Source organism: Erigeron canadensis, unplaced genomic scaffold (genome assembly GCF_010389155.1).
Source record: "Erigeron canadensis isolate Cc75 unplaced genomic scaffold, C_canadensis_v1 Conyza_canadensis_unscaffolded:54, whole genome shotgun sequence".
In the NCBI taxonomy this organism is placed as follows: Eukaryota; Viridiplantae; Streptophyta; class Magnoliopsida; order Asterales; family Asteraceae; genus Erigeron; species Erigeron canadensis.
The window spans coordinates 4,633-17,927 of NW_025215797.1; the positions used below are offsets into that span (position 1 = coordinate 4,633).

The 13,295-nt window shown below is 34.6% G+C and overlaps 3 pseudogenes; all 3 read left to right on the forward strand.

The window, feature by feature from the left end:
- The first annotated feature begins 417 nt into the window (after positions 1-417).
- On the forward strand, positions 418-3,416 carry LOC122584599 (annotated as a pseudogene).
- A 431-nt stretch (positions 3,417-3,847) lies between these two features.
- Positions 3,848-7,590, forward strand: LOC122584597 (annotated as a pseudogene).
- Positions 7,591-9,873: 2,283 nt separating this feature from the next.
- LOC122584598 lies at positions 9,874-13,093 on the forward strand (annotated as a pseudogene).
- The last annotated feature ends 202 nt before the right edge of the window (positions 13,094-13,295 follow it).

The window sequence follows — 13,295 nt, forward strand, 5'->3', positions numbered from 1 at the left end:
ATAAAACGAGTCATTCCATCGAGTCGTCTCGTTTTCCCTTTATTTTGACTCGACTCGTACGAGTCGACTCGTACGAATCGACTCGTGACTCGTACGAGTTTAACAACTATGTTTTCCCTATATTGAATTATGTCTTTATTGAAAGTACACTTTCCTTTTTTGGAACAAAATTAATTAATTATTCTAAAGGTAATGGAATGAAATAACTAATAGTTTCATCATGAATCCTATTTAAAGCTTATAAACTTACTAGATAGGATAGATAAGAAGATATGGATATGATATCAATCATGTTATATATACTATACAGTATATATATATGTTTGTTTATTGTCATGGGCTTATGGCCCTATATTATGGGTTGCTGATTTGGATGTAATAAAACTTCAAACTCATGTCATGTACACTGACTCTACAATGTCTATCACCACTCCGATATTACTCTTGCTCATCTTTATCACCTTAATAATCAACATTCCATGTTTTGAATCCTCACAATCTCCAAATTTTTCATGCCAACCACCATATCATAACTCATATGCATTTTGCAACACCACATTACCAATATCCATTAGAGCCCAATCCCTTTTATCTCTACTAACTCTTTCAGAGAAGATCAACCGTCTTTCGACAAATGACTCTGGCATCCCTCGCCTCGGCATTCCTCCCTACGAATGGTGGTCCGAATCTCTACATGGCATCGTCTCGGGCCGTCCTGGTGTCTCGTTTGAAAACGGGCCAATCCATGCTGCAACTAGTTTTCCGCAAGTGATCTTAACAACATCTTCTTTTAACAAAACATTATGGTATTTGATAGCTAAGGCTATTGCTGTTGAAGCTAGAGCAATGTATAATGTTGGTCAAGCTGGGTTGACTTTTTGGGCTCCTACTATTATGTTTTTAGAGATCCTAGATGGGGCAGGGGGCAAGAGACCCCAAGGGAGGATCCTATGGTTGTTGGGGCGTATGCGGTTGAGTACGTTAGGGGATTCCAGGGGGATGATCAGAAGTTGAGAGAAGACAATATGGAGAAAAGGAGCGAGGGGCGGAGGAGGGTGTTAACCAGTGACGACGACGACGACGGTGGTGGTGATGAGTTGATGGTGTCTGCTTGTTGTAAGCATTTCTCTGCTTATGATTTGGATGATTGGGGAAATTATACTAGATACAACTTCAATGCTATTGTAAGAATCTTTGATACAAACAAATATAAATATATATGGTTGCATTTTTTAAAACTATAAGAAAGTTTACATATACTCTGACAACTTGAGACTATTATCCACCCACGTACAATATTGTTTCCAAAACAGAATAATTTAATAGTAAATTAGATTTTATACACATTTGAGGAATCATGAAAAATGTTTGAAGTTGAAAATTGGGTGTTACTGTATATGTTTAGGTGAATGAACAGGATATGAAGGACACATACGAACCACCATTCAAAAATTGTATCCAAGAAGCCAAAGCCAGCTGCTTGATGTGTTCCTATAATGCTGTAAACGGAATACCTGCTTGTGCTGATAGGGATCTCTTACAGAAAGCTCGATCGGATGGGTTTCAAAGGGTACTAGATTTGAACATTTTATCAGGTTTCTAATTTTTAGATAGACAGAATTCAAAGACTTACATAAATTCGGTTAAAATGCAAAACGACAGATATATCACTTCTGACTGTGATGCTGTTGCCCATATATACGAGTCTCATAACTACACTAAAACCCCAGAGGATGCTGTTGCAGTTGCTCTTAGAGCAGGTTCTTATCTGCCTTTCTGTATTCGCATTTTGTTAACTATTTGTTAGTGTAGATAACATTTTAGATTCTTGAAACCTTTGTGTAGGAACCGATATTAACTGTGGACATTACATGCTGATATACACTAAGTCTGCATTTGATAAGGGGAAAGTGACAGAAGAAGACTTAGATAAAGCACTTCTAACACATTAACGGTTCAACTGCGTTTAGGACTCTTTAATGGGAACCCAATCCAAGGTAAGTTTGGTAAATTTGGACCGCAGGACGTTTGCACTTCTGATCACAAGAAATTGGCCCTGGAAGCAGCAAAACAAGGAATGGTGCTTCTAAAGAATGATAACAATTTCCTACCTTTGCAAAAGAATGATGTTTCCTCGTTAGCTGTTATTGGTCCAATGGCGAATGCTACTACTGATTGGGTGGTGGATACTCAGGTTAGATATCTAAATCAATACACTACATGAGGTGCTGATAATTAAGGTTGTATTCATGTCAAGTTGACTGATATTAAGGTTACTTAAGATGTTAATGTGTTAAAACTTGTAGGAATTCCTTGCAGTCCAACAAGCATGGTTGAAGGCCTGAAAAAATATGTTGATAAACAATCATTCATCATCCGGTTGTCTAGACGTAGCTTGCACTTCAAATGCTAGATTTGCAGAAGCAGTTTCTATATCACAAAAATCCGATGTTGTAATCCTGGTGGTTGGTTTAGATTTGACTCAAGAAGTGGAAGAGCATGATAGGGTTAGTCTTCTTTACCAGGTTATCAGACGGATCTGGTTACAACCATTGCTGCCACAAGTAAAAGCCCATAGTCTTAGTTCTAACAGGCGGTGGACCCCTTGACGTGTCTTTTGCTCAAGGGATCCAAAATCGCAAGCATTATCTGGGTTGGTACCCGGGAGAAGCTGGAGGCACGGCACTTGCCCAAATCATATTGGGGATTACAATCCAGGCGAGTACACAAAGATTTGTTAATGTATTACTAGATAAATGTTTACTATCTTGCAGGAATGTGAAACTAAAAATAATTTGATTGAATTTGATTTGATCATAGGTGGAAAGCTGCCAGTGACTTGGTATCCCGAGTCTTTTACTAGCATACCAATGACCAACATGAACATGAGATCTGATCACTCTAACGGCTATCCTGGTAGAACATATCGTTTTTACACTGGTGACATAGTTTATGGATTTGGGCATGGCCTGAGTTACACATATTACACATATAACATACTCTCTGCACCTAACGAACTTAATATATTCAGATCACTGAAAACCAAATCCAACAACATATTACAAAAAACGCAAGGTTTTTCCAACTATCTCTATGTCAATGAACTTGAAGAACACTGTAATTCTTTAAGGTTTGATGTTGAAATCTCTATCACAAACCACGGTCCTTTTGATGGAAGCACGGTCGTGATGTTGTTTGCCAGAGTACCAGGATATTTCAAAGGTGCACCACAGAAACAACTTGTCGAGTTTGAGCGTGTTCATACTGTTTCATACTCAGAAACTACAACAAAGATTGCAGTAGATCCTTGTCAGCAGCTTAGTATCGTGAATGAATTTGGAAAAGCGATATTGCCTATGGGTGATTATAAGTTGTTGATAGAGGATGTTCATCATATCGTTTCAATTGTTTTGTGATTAAATTTTAAGTGTATACCCAAACACATTGTTAACACTTATCGTTGATCTACATATTTGAGCTTAAGCTCTGCTTGTGATAACATTATATATGCATCATCTGGCTTTGTTAGCAGTTGAAATAATAAGCTACTACTAAAATTTGCTTATTCAAACTACCTAGTCTAGTTTAAGACATTTAGTCCAGTTTCAATGTTGCACAGATGTTTTATTGTAATAGTATTAACTTTAGTAGCTGAGCACATCACTATATAAGAAAATTAGAAAACAAACACTCACTCATATATCTTGCTATTGCCAACTCATCACTATATATATAAGAAAACATACAACACTCATTTCATAAGGTCATCACTCTATACCAATGTCTAGCACAACCATTATTCTTCTGTTAATCTTTCTAATAACAAACATCCCAAATATGTACCAAAACACCACCAAAATACCCATGCCAACCACCATACCATAACTCATATGCATTTTGCAACACATCCTTACCAATATCCATCAGAGCCCAATCCCTCTTATCTCTCCTGACTCTCTCTGAAAAGATCAGCCGTCTTTCCAACGACGACACAGGCATCCCACGCCTTGGCATTCCTCCATACGAATGGTGGTCCGAGTCTCTCCATGGAATTGCGTCCAACGGGCAGGTGTCACATTTCAAATGGGTCTATCCATGCTGCAACTAGCTTTCCACAAGTTATCCTAACAGCATCATCTTTCAACCGGTCGTTATGGTTTTCCATTGGTTCGGCTATTGCTGTTGAAGCAAGGGCAATGTATAATAATGGTCAAGCTGGGTTGACCTTTTGGGCTCCAACTATTAATGTGTTTAGAGATCCTAGATGGGGGAGAGGCCAGGAGTCACCAGGGGAGGATCCTATGGTGGTATCGGCTTATGCAATAGAGTACGTGACCGGGTTTCAAGGTCAAATGATCATGTTGTTCATGATGAGAAGTTGATGGTGTCTGCTTGCTGTAAGCATTTTATTGCTTATGATTTGGAGAATTGGGGTAATATGCCAGATACAACTTCAATGCTATTGTAAGTAACAATATATTATTTCCTCTAAAATGATCTTTTGCTCTTAATTAATTCCATGTATATTTACTTGCTGCAGCTCTATATAGTTTGGACTAAAAGATCTCATTTATAATCATTACTTAAGTAACTTGTAACTACTATTATCTTTATTTTTGTAGATTGATTTAACTTTGGTTCCATGATCTTGGTTTTAGATTTTTCCAAGTGGTCCATTTGGATTATTGCTTTTTCAGTCAAGAAGTTAAAGTTTTTGGAATTATATATCACACTTTCGATCATTTAATAAAATCAAGTCGTCGGCTAGCTCGGCAGTCCATTTTAAATTATAAAAAAAAAAAATGAAAATTGATATTTAATATAGAGAGAATATAAGTATATTATATTTACATGTTTTGTCATATATGGTTGTTAGTAACAACTTGTTATTATTTATACGTATTGTCATCGAAGACAAAATTATTCCACAAGTCGAGCTTAAGCTTGAATATGCTCTTTTATCATCATAGAGACATAGAGTAGACAGAGTAATTTTTAAGCCCAAACGCTTAGAAAACTCATGTTAATTCTTTTCGTTCGGCCCATTATAATTAATCTATTGACTCGTTGGACTGAAAATAATTAATCAAGGTTTTGAGTGAGCCAAGCCAAATATAGGTTTATAAGTCCTTGAAAATGAACTGAGCCCATTGAGCGTATGGGTGGACCCAGAGAGGTACCCAAGGTGACCATGAACTATATGATTTAACTTTTGAGCATTGTAAGATTATGTAAAAGATTATGATTATAAGAAAATGCACAATTAAGGATCAAATGTTTTGTGCACTTGTGTTATTGGGTCCTGTGTATGCCATTTGAGAGAATATTACTCGTATTATTTTACATTGCTAACCATCTATCTTATATTTTGCTAACCATAGTGGTCTTGATCTCTTTGAGTATTTACTTTTAACTTTTTGAATGGCTTTTATTTTAGCATCAACCTATGAGTCTAGCAAAACTAAAGCATTTTGAGCAACAAGCATAGTATAACACATACGTAATAATTACCAAAGCATTTTAAGTCTTATTATTACAGTATGATGTTTTAAATGTACAAATAAACAAGTAAGATTAATTTCAGTGACTAATGAAGTTGAAAGTTGGGTGTTATATATTCAGGTTACAGAGCAAGATATGCAGGACACATATGAGCCACCTTTTAGAAGTTGTATTCAAGAAGGCAAAGCCAGCTGCTTAATGTGTTCATACAATGCTATCAACGGAATACCTGCCTGTGCTAACCACAATCTCTTACAAAAAGCTCGAACTCAATGGGGTTTCAAAGGGTATTTCAACTTTAATTAGCTCTCATAAGATTACCAAAAGCTTAAAATAGATTTTACTATGAAGTGTACTTGAAAATTTGGCTAAATGAATAATAAATACAGATATGTCACTTCTGACTGCGAAGCTGTGGGTACCATATATGAAAGTCAAAACTACACTAAAAGCCCTGAGGATGCTGTGGCTCTTGCTATTAAAGCCGGTTCTTTTCTACGCTTCTACTCACTTTTTTTTTTTATAATATGAAAAACTTGGTTATTGATTGTTGACAGCATTGTGTAGGAACGGATATTAACTGTGGAACCTATATGGAACTATACACTAAGTCTGCAATTGATAAGGGAAGGTGAAAGAAAAGACTTAGACAGAGCTCTTTTAAACTTGTTTGAGGTTCAACTTCGTTTAGGACTCTATGATGGGGACCCGATAAAAGGAAAATTCGGAAAATTAGGACCTCAAGATGTTTGCAGTTCAGACCACAAGGACTTGGCCCTGGAAGCAGTAAAACAAGGCATTGTGCTTCTAAAGAATAATAACAAGTTTTTACCGTTGCGGAAAAATGCTGTTTCGTCATTAGCTGTTATCGGTCCAATGGCAAATGTTACTAATGAGCTTGGTGGTGGATACACAGGTTGAAAATGTCTACTTTGATGATATTGACACTAAATTTTAAGAAATGTAGTATCAATTTTTTGATTACTTTTTATACATTTAGGAGTTCCTTGCACTCGGACAAGCATAGTTGAAGGTATCAAAAAGTATGTGAAGAAAACAAACTATGCTACTGGTTGTCTAAATGTGGCATGCATTTCAAAAGCTGGATTTGTGGAAGCAATTTCTATATCCAAAGAAGCTGATTATGTGATTGTGGTTGCGGGTATTGATTTGACTCAAGAAACTGAAGATCGTGACCGTCTTAGTCTTCTTTTACCAGGTTATCAAATGTCACTGATTACCAAAATTGCTGCTACAAGCAAAAAACCAGTAGTTTTAGTACTGACAGGTGGGGGCCCCTTGATGTATCATTTGCTCAAAAGGAACCTCGAATCGCGAGTATTATCTGGGTTGGTTACCCCGTGAAGCTGGCCCTAAAGCACTTGCAGAAGTCATATTTGGAGATCACAATCCAGGTAATGCACAAAGTTAAACAAATCTGTTAGTAACTGAATATAAGTTCGCAGGAATATGAAAACAGAAATATTTAACTGGATTTTGATATAAACACAGGTGGAAAGCTTCCGATTACTTGGTATCCTGAGTCTTTCACAAGAGTACCAATGAACAACATGAACATGAGATCGGATATTTCCAATGGCTATCCAGGTAGAACGTATCGTTTCTATACTGGTGACATAGTTTACGGATTTGGCATGGCCTAAGTTACACAAAATACATCTACAATATCGTTTATGCACCAAACAAACTTCATGTTTTAGGATCTCAGAAAACCAAATCGGATAAGATATTACAGCAAAACTATCTTTATGTTGATAAAATTGGAGAGCAATGTGATTCTCTAAGATTTCAGATAGAAATATCTGTCACAAACCACGGCCCATTGATGGAAGCACGGTCGTGATGCTGTTTGCTAGAGGTCGGGTTCTTTCAAAGGCGCACATTGAAACAACTCGTTGAGTTTGAACGTGTGCATACTGTTTCTACACGGATACTAAAAAAGGACGTAGTAGATTCATGTAAGCATCTTAGTATCGTTAATGAGTCTGAGGAAAAACGATACTGCCTTTGGGTGATCATACATTGTTTCTAGATGATGTAGAGCATACTGTTTCCATTGTTATGTGATTAAACGCCAAGAGGCCCTCAGTACTTTGTGGCAGATTGTAACATTATCAACATAAATTTGTGCTTTAAGAGGCCTTCAAAGATTCTAAATGAATTTGATGAAAAAGAATTTGGATTTTCTACTTATCATGTGATATTATATATTAGAAGTTTTAAATTCCATCCTAACTGTGGTGTAATTCGAAAGCTTTTAATTATTTCATACTATAGTTATTATTGACATATCACATATATTTTCATCAAGGTTCATTGATGTTGGTTTTGGTGAATTGGTGAATTGATATTTTATAAATGTAAAAAAGCTTTGTCCATCTAATCTTTTTATATCTCGAAAGAAAAAACAAAAAGTGTCGAAATATGGAAAATCTTTACCTCAAAGTTTAAAAGACTGAAAAGTTTGCAGATAGACAGCAGATATATATCTTTGCTTTAGTATTTCATAGATACAGCAGTTGATAAAAGTGGGATCTTCGAAAGGCTCGTGGATTTAGCCCTTCGTTCGATATAAGACAAATTATTATTTTGCCTTCTATTTTGATATTATGTAAAATGATAAATATGGCATTTACTAATGTAAATGTTTGGTCAAAAATAAAATAAGCATAAGTTGATTCATATCACTTAAGTATCTTCTAAGTTACATATTAGATATTAGATTAGATTTAATTTACTGAAAATCCTTTTAAATATATTAACTAGCTAATAACCGGGTTCAACCGAGCTTATTAATAAAAGTTTTGTAATATTAAATTACGTTGATTTCTAAGAACTATGAGATAGTTCAACCATACTCATAATCTCGAAATAGTATACCTTAATTTCGAATATAAGAAAATGGTAGACGGCAGTGGTGGGGAAGACGGTCTAGTGGTGTCGGTGATGGTACTATTGGTGGTGGTGGCGGTGCCAAGTGGTGTAGGTTGATGTAATTGTGATAGTGGAAATTTTTAGAAGATAAAGACTTAAAGTGTTGATTATTAAAATAAAGATTTAGAGCATAAATTAATTCATTAAGGGTAAATTGGTATTTTATAAAAACTTTTTCCATCGTGGGTGTTTATTAAGAGCACTTTAGTAATTCCGTGTGTACTATCTCTAAAAATGGAGGGTGTGTGATAATATTTTAAATGAGTATAGATATAATTAGTCTATTAACCTGCATAATATGTAGATAATTTATAAATCTATCATGATAAAATTATTTAAATGATGAAATTTAAAAGACATGTATAAATTGTTAGAGTTTTAAAAGAACATAAGAACTTAATTTTTTTTATAAACAATGATATCATAAATAACAAAAATAAAAATGAAATAAACTTAAAGAAGGAAGTTTAGTATCATAAGTAAATTAAACAAAAAAAAATCTGAAAAAAATAAATTTAATAATTACATTTTAATTACATGGGCTTACGTTAGAAAAAGACATAAATTATAAATCAGTTAGAAAATAATTTAAACTTTAAATATAATGATGTCATAAATCAAAAAGGTAAAAAAGATAACTTGATTTAGATAAGTGTAATAGTGACAAGTAAGCATTATTTAAAAAATGCTATGTGTATAAAAATCTTATTTTATTTATATAAGAGATATTAATGCAAAACTATACGGATAAATCAAACTACATTTTAGTTCTATACATACCCACGTTTTTGGTGTAAAAATGTTTACTCATAATTTATTGAATTATAGTAATATTTTAGATATACTCATATAAATTATTATTTAACTTTTAACAATTTTCGTCTTAAGTCAAATAGTATACTTAATATAGTATTGTAAATAATAAAAATTGTTTGAACACATGTTGTATTCAGTTTAAAAAAATATAGTTTAACCTAACAAATCAACTTAATAATTAAATTAAATTTTCATCATATGACAAGTCATAAGTATATTTCACTTATTTTATCTTTCAATTTCTTTTTTATGATATCAAATCATATTGTTATGTAGATTATTAAATTGAGTTATCAATTTTCTTTAATTTAATATGACGTTACGATTGGAATGACTTTGACTAGTCTTGATGTCTGAGAGTGGTTGGTATTTTACATAACTATGATCAATTTTTTAATCATAACTTTAAAAACTATGATTAATCTAAAGCAAAGTGTTACATACAAGTTTGATCATTATTTTATTTTAGAGTTACATAGTTTCCGCGGGTGGAGTCGTTCTTAAAGGAGGATGGGTATTCTCTACGGCTTTAGCTGCTGTCGTTTTTGCCGGTTCAAGGGAATACTTTGACTTGTTAGGAGTCGCGGCATTGCGTCCGGGATGACTCCTCCTCCACGTTATGTCTCTCGAGCGTGTTCTGTTATTTGTGCTCTCATGCCTGTATTCACTCTGTAAGATTCCACGTATAGTTGCTTATATCTTCTTGGATCGTAGATTTCTCGTATCAACAAAAAAAAAAAATCAGTGCTTTAGCTATTATGATGGTTGCCCTGATTGTGATATGACATTTGCTAATCCATACATACATGCTTGTATCACATATAAGTTCAACATCCAAGACGTAGAAACTCAATGTGTTTCTATTGACTTGCCAAAGGACATGCCTTGCCTCTTTCCTATCAATAATGCTTTGCTAATTGCTACATAACCTTAACAAACACGCTTTCTTTGCTGTGGATACCAAAACCCGACATCCTGTAGAACCAAGTGGTCATTCATACTTAATGAAAAGTCTTTTGTAGCAGATAATAGCATCTTATATGTTATGATGTGAACTTGTGAAGTTAACGTTTTATTATTCTCACTGAAAATACTGAATCATGCTCAAATTACCTTGTTATAAATAACCATACCATGCTATGTTGTTTAAGCATGGGCACTAAGAAAGTCTCATCCTTTGTTTAGGATAGTTAGGTTCTCAATGTGGTACGATAATCTTAATCTAGGAATACTTCTCATGCTAATGTCAAGTCTTTGGTTGATAGTTTGTTCACTGAGGGGCACCTTAACATTCATGACATTCTAATGTCTGCATCCCATATGAGATCATTGTGGTTCTTCGTATTTGTGTATACAACATAAATCTGCCCAACCCCTATGGTCTGCTTATGCAGTTATGCATTCCTTGTAATGTGCACCGGGCTGAATCCAATGATCATTTGTCAACAGGATATGAAAACCTACCGATACCCCCACCACCACCACAAACACACTTGCACACACCAAAACCACTCAAAAAAAGAAGTATTCAAATAATAGAATTTTGGTTGAAATCTAAAGCATTTTACAACCTTTAATGTATACAAGCATATACCTTATGTGAAGTCTTCTTTTTTGGTGGATCATTTGTTTATGTGTTTTCAGATACAGGGGTCAAATGATGTTTCTGTGGCATCAGCAGCCTTTGTCGTTGCTATGGCATTACTGCTACAAAGGGGAAGTCCACGTTTTCCCAACTCAGCAGTACGATTGGGCCTGTTTTATTGTGGTTATCTTCCTTCTTTCTGGGTTAAACTTAGATGCCGTTTGCTAGCACCTGCCTTGAATACTGGTAAGTCAGCAGTTTCTTATGCTTATTAAATTACAATGGTTAAAGGTTAATATATCTGTTTTTTCGAATTGCTAGTACATTGGTAGAAATTTTCCAAAACTTGAATCAGTAGTTTATTAGTATTTTGGTTCATTGTTAGACATATGCTACTAATAGAGATATTGCTTGGTCAATGAGCATTTATTTGTTACATATACAAGAACTTCGGAATCAAAAACATCTAAATATTTGGCAATTTTTCCACTCTACTTAGCCTTGAATGTTATTTATTAGTTACAGTCGTTTCACCTGTTATTGTCCAGACAGTATCCTTCATTTGTTTTTCTGCACATGATGGCATTTTGTATGATTTTACTAATCCAATATTGTATCTTCAAGAGGAGTGGAGCTACATGGCCTATACTTTAGGTGGCCAAGCTCATTGGACGGTTGGTCTAGTAGCACATTGATATCAATCAGCAGCATAATAGCAGCAGATACATTTGCTTTTGCTGGTGGCAAGGTACATTACCTTCCTTTAAATAGTCGTACTTTGTTTGATTTAAGATATTATGTTATAATTCACGTCAGGCATTTGGTCGGCACCACTTACCAGTATTAGTCCCAGAAAACATGGGAAGGAGCGATTGCAGGCTTAGCAGGATGCATAGCCACCTCTGTATATGTTGTCAAAGATCTTTCTGGCAACTTCTATACTCAGGTAATTACAGAAAATGAATGTGTTGCGTGGGTTGGTTAATGGGTCAAAGCATTATTTTTTTTAGATAGTGGTTGTACATATATGATTACAAAGTTTTTCCTGTTCGGAAATGATAAATCCTCCTATAAAATAGCCTAATAATACTCCTAAAAGCCTTAAATCAATACAAGTGTAATTCACTCATTCTCTCCTAATCTCAACCTTTAAATCCACCAAGTGTCATGATCACATAGTTAGGAGGATTAATCATAAATACTTGTAGAATACATTTTGGGTGACTTGGACCTGTATCCTCCAAGAAATTAATCTGTGTTTGCCCATTGATATAGTATTTCATAAACTTAGTGCATCCATTTTTAAATATATAGGGTCAAAGTTGCCATATCTAATTACATATTTGGCTATATTTCCACCCTTCAATGCTTGCTAACATTTGCTCTTATTACCATGCTATAGGTTTTGGTATCCTGAACTTCTTTGGCTCTCCTTTTGGCGACCTTCTTGAGTCAATGATCAAAAGAGATGCTGGTGTGAAAGATTCAGGATCACTCATCCCGGTCATGGTAATTAATCTTTTATTTACGTATCTTATTGTATATATGAATAATTTTACTATTATGAAAAAAAACGAAAGGAAGGATGTAAGGACATGTTAGCCAGTCAATGAATCTACGTTGACCAAAATTTAAAATGACAGAGAACATTAAGTATGAAATTGAATGATTTGCCATGTGCAAACACATGGCTTGTCTCCCATTCTTGTGAGATTACTTCATTTGCTTTTTCATAATTCTTTTCCCATATACACAATGCAGTGCCATACAATACATTTAGATCTGCTACACTATTTTGTTTTCATCTATTTTGAAGAAAGTTACCTTGTGTGTTTTACCAAATTCAAATTACAATGATCTTGTAATATCTATTGTAAAAAAAGGAGGTTTCTATATATGAAGACACTTAGGTTAATTTTGACCCCTGACCCTATCCATATGTATCCGTTCAAGTTTGAGAGAAGAATAGTAACTCAAGTTGAAATGTTCATAAATGTGTCAAAATTGCCACATCTATGCAATTTCATTTTAAAGCTTACTACCGGTTTAGTGGTATCTAGTATATTCAAACATAATCACGTACAGAATATATATAACATAGTATCATGATCATGTCGTTAGCAGGAAAAGTACTCATGCACAATTTTGCGTATTATGTTATTAGATTTTTGCATGATATGGCAATATCTTATGCAGGCGGGTATACTAGACAGGGTGGATAGTTACGTTTTACAGGTGCGCTAGCTATGCTTTGTGCGCAACCTACTGCCCCTTTGGAGTTTGAATTCAATTAATTTCGTGAGTAACCATATGAGTAGGCCAAAACATGACGTATCTGCTAGAATTGGTAGAGACGAGGATTTCAGCTTGCAAAAGGTAAGTAAGAAATACATATACAATTTAAGTTTAATGTTTAGAGGAACATGTATGAGGAAAG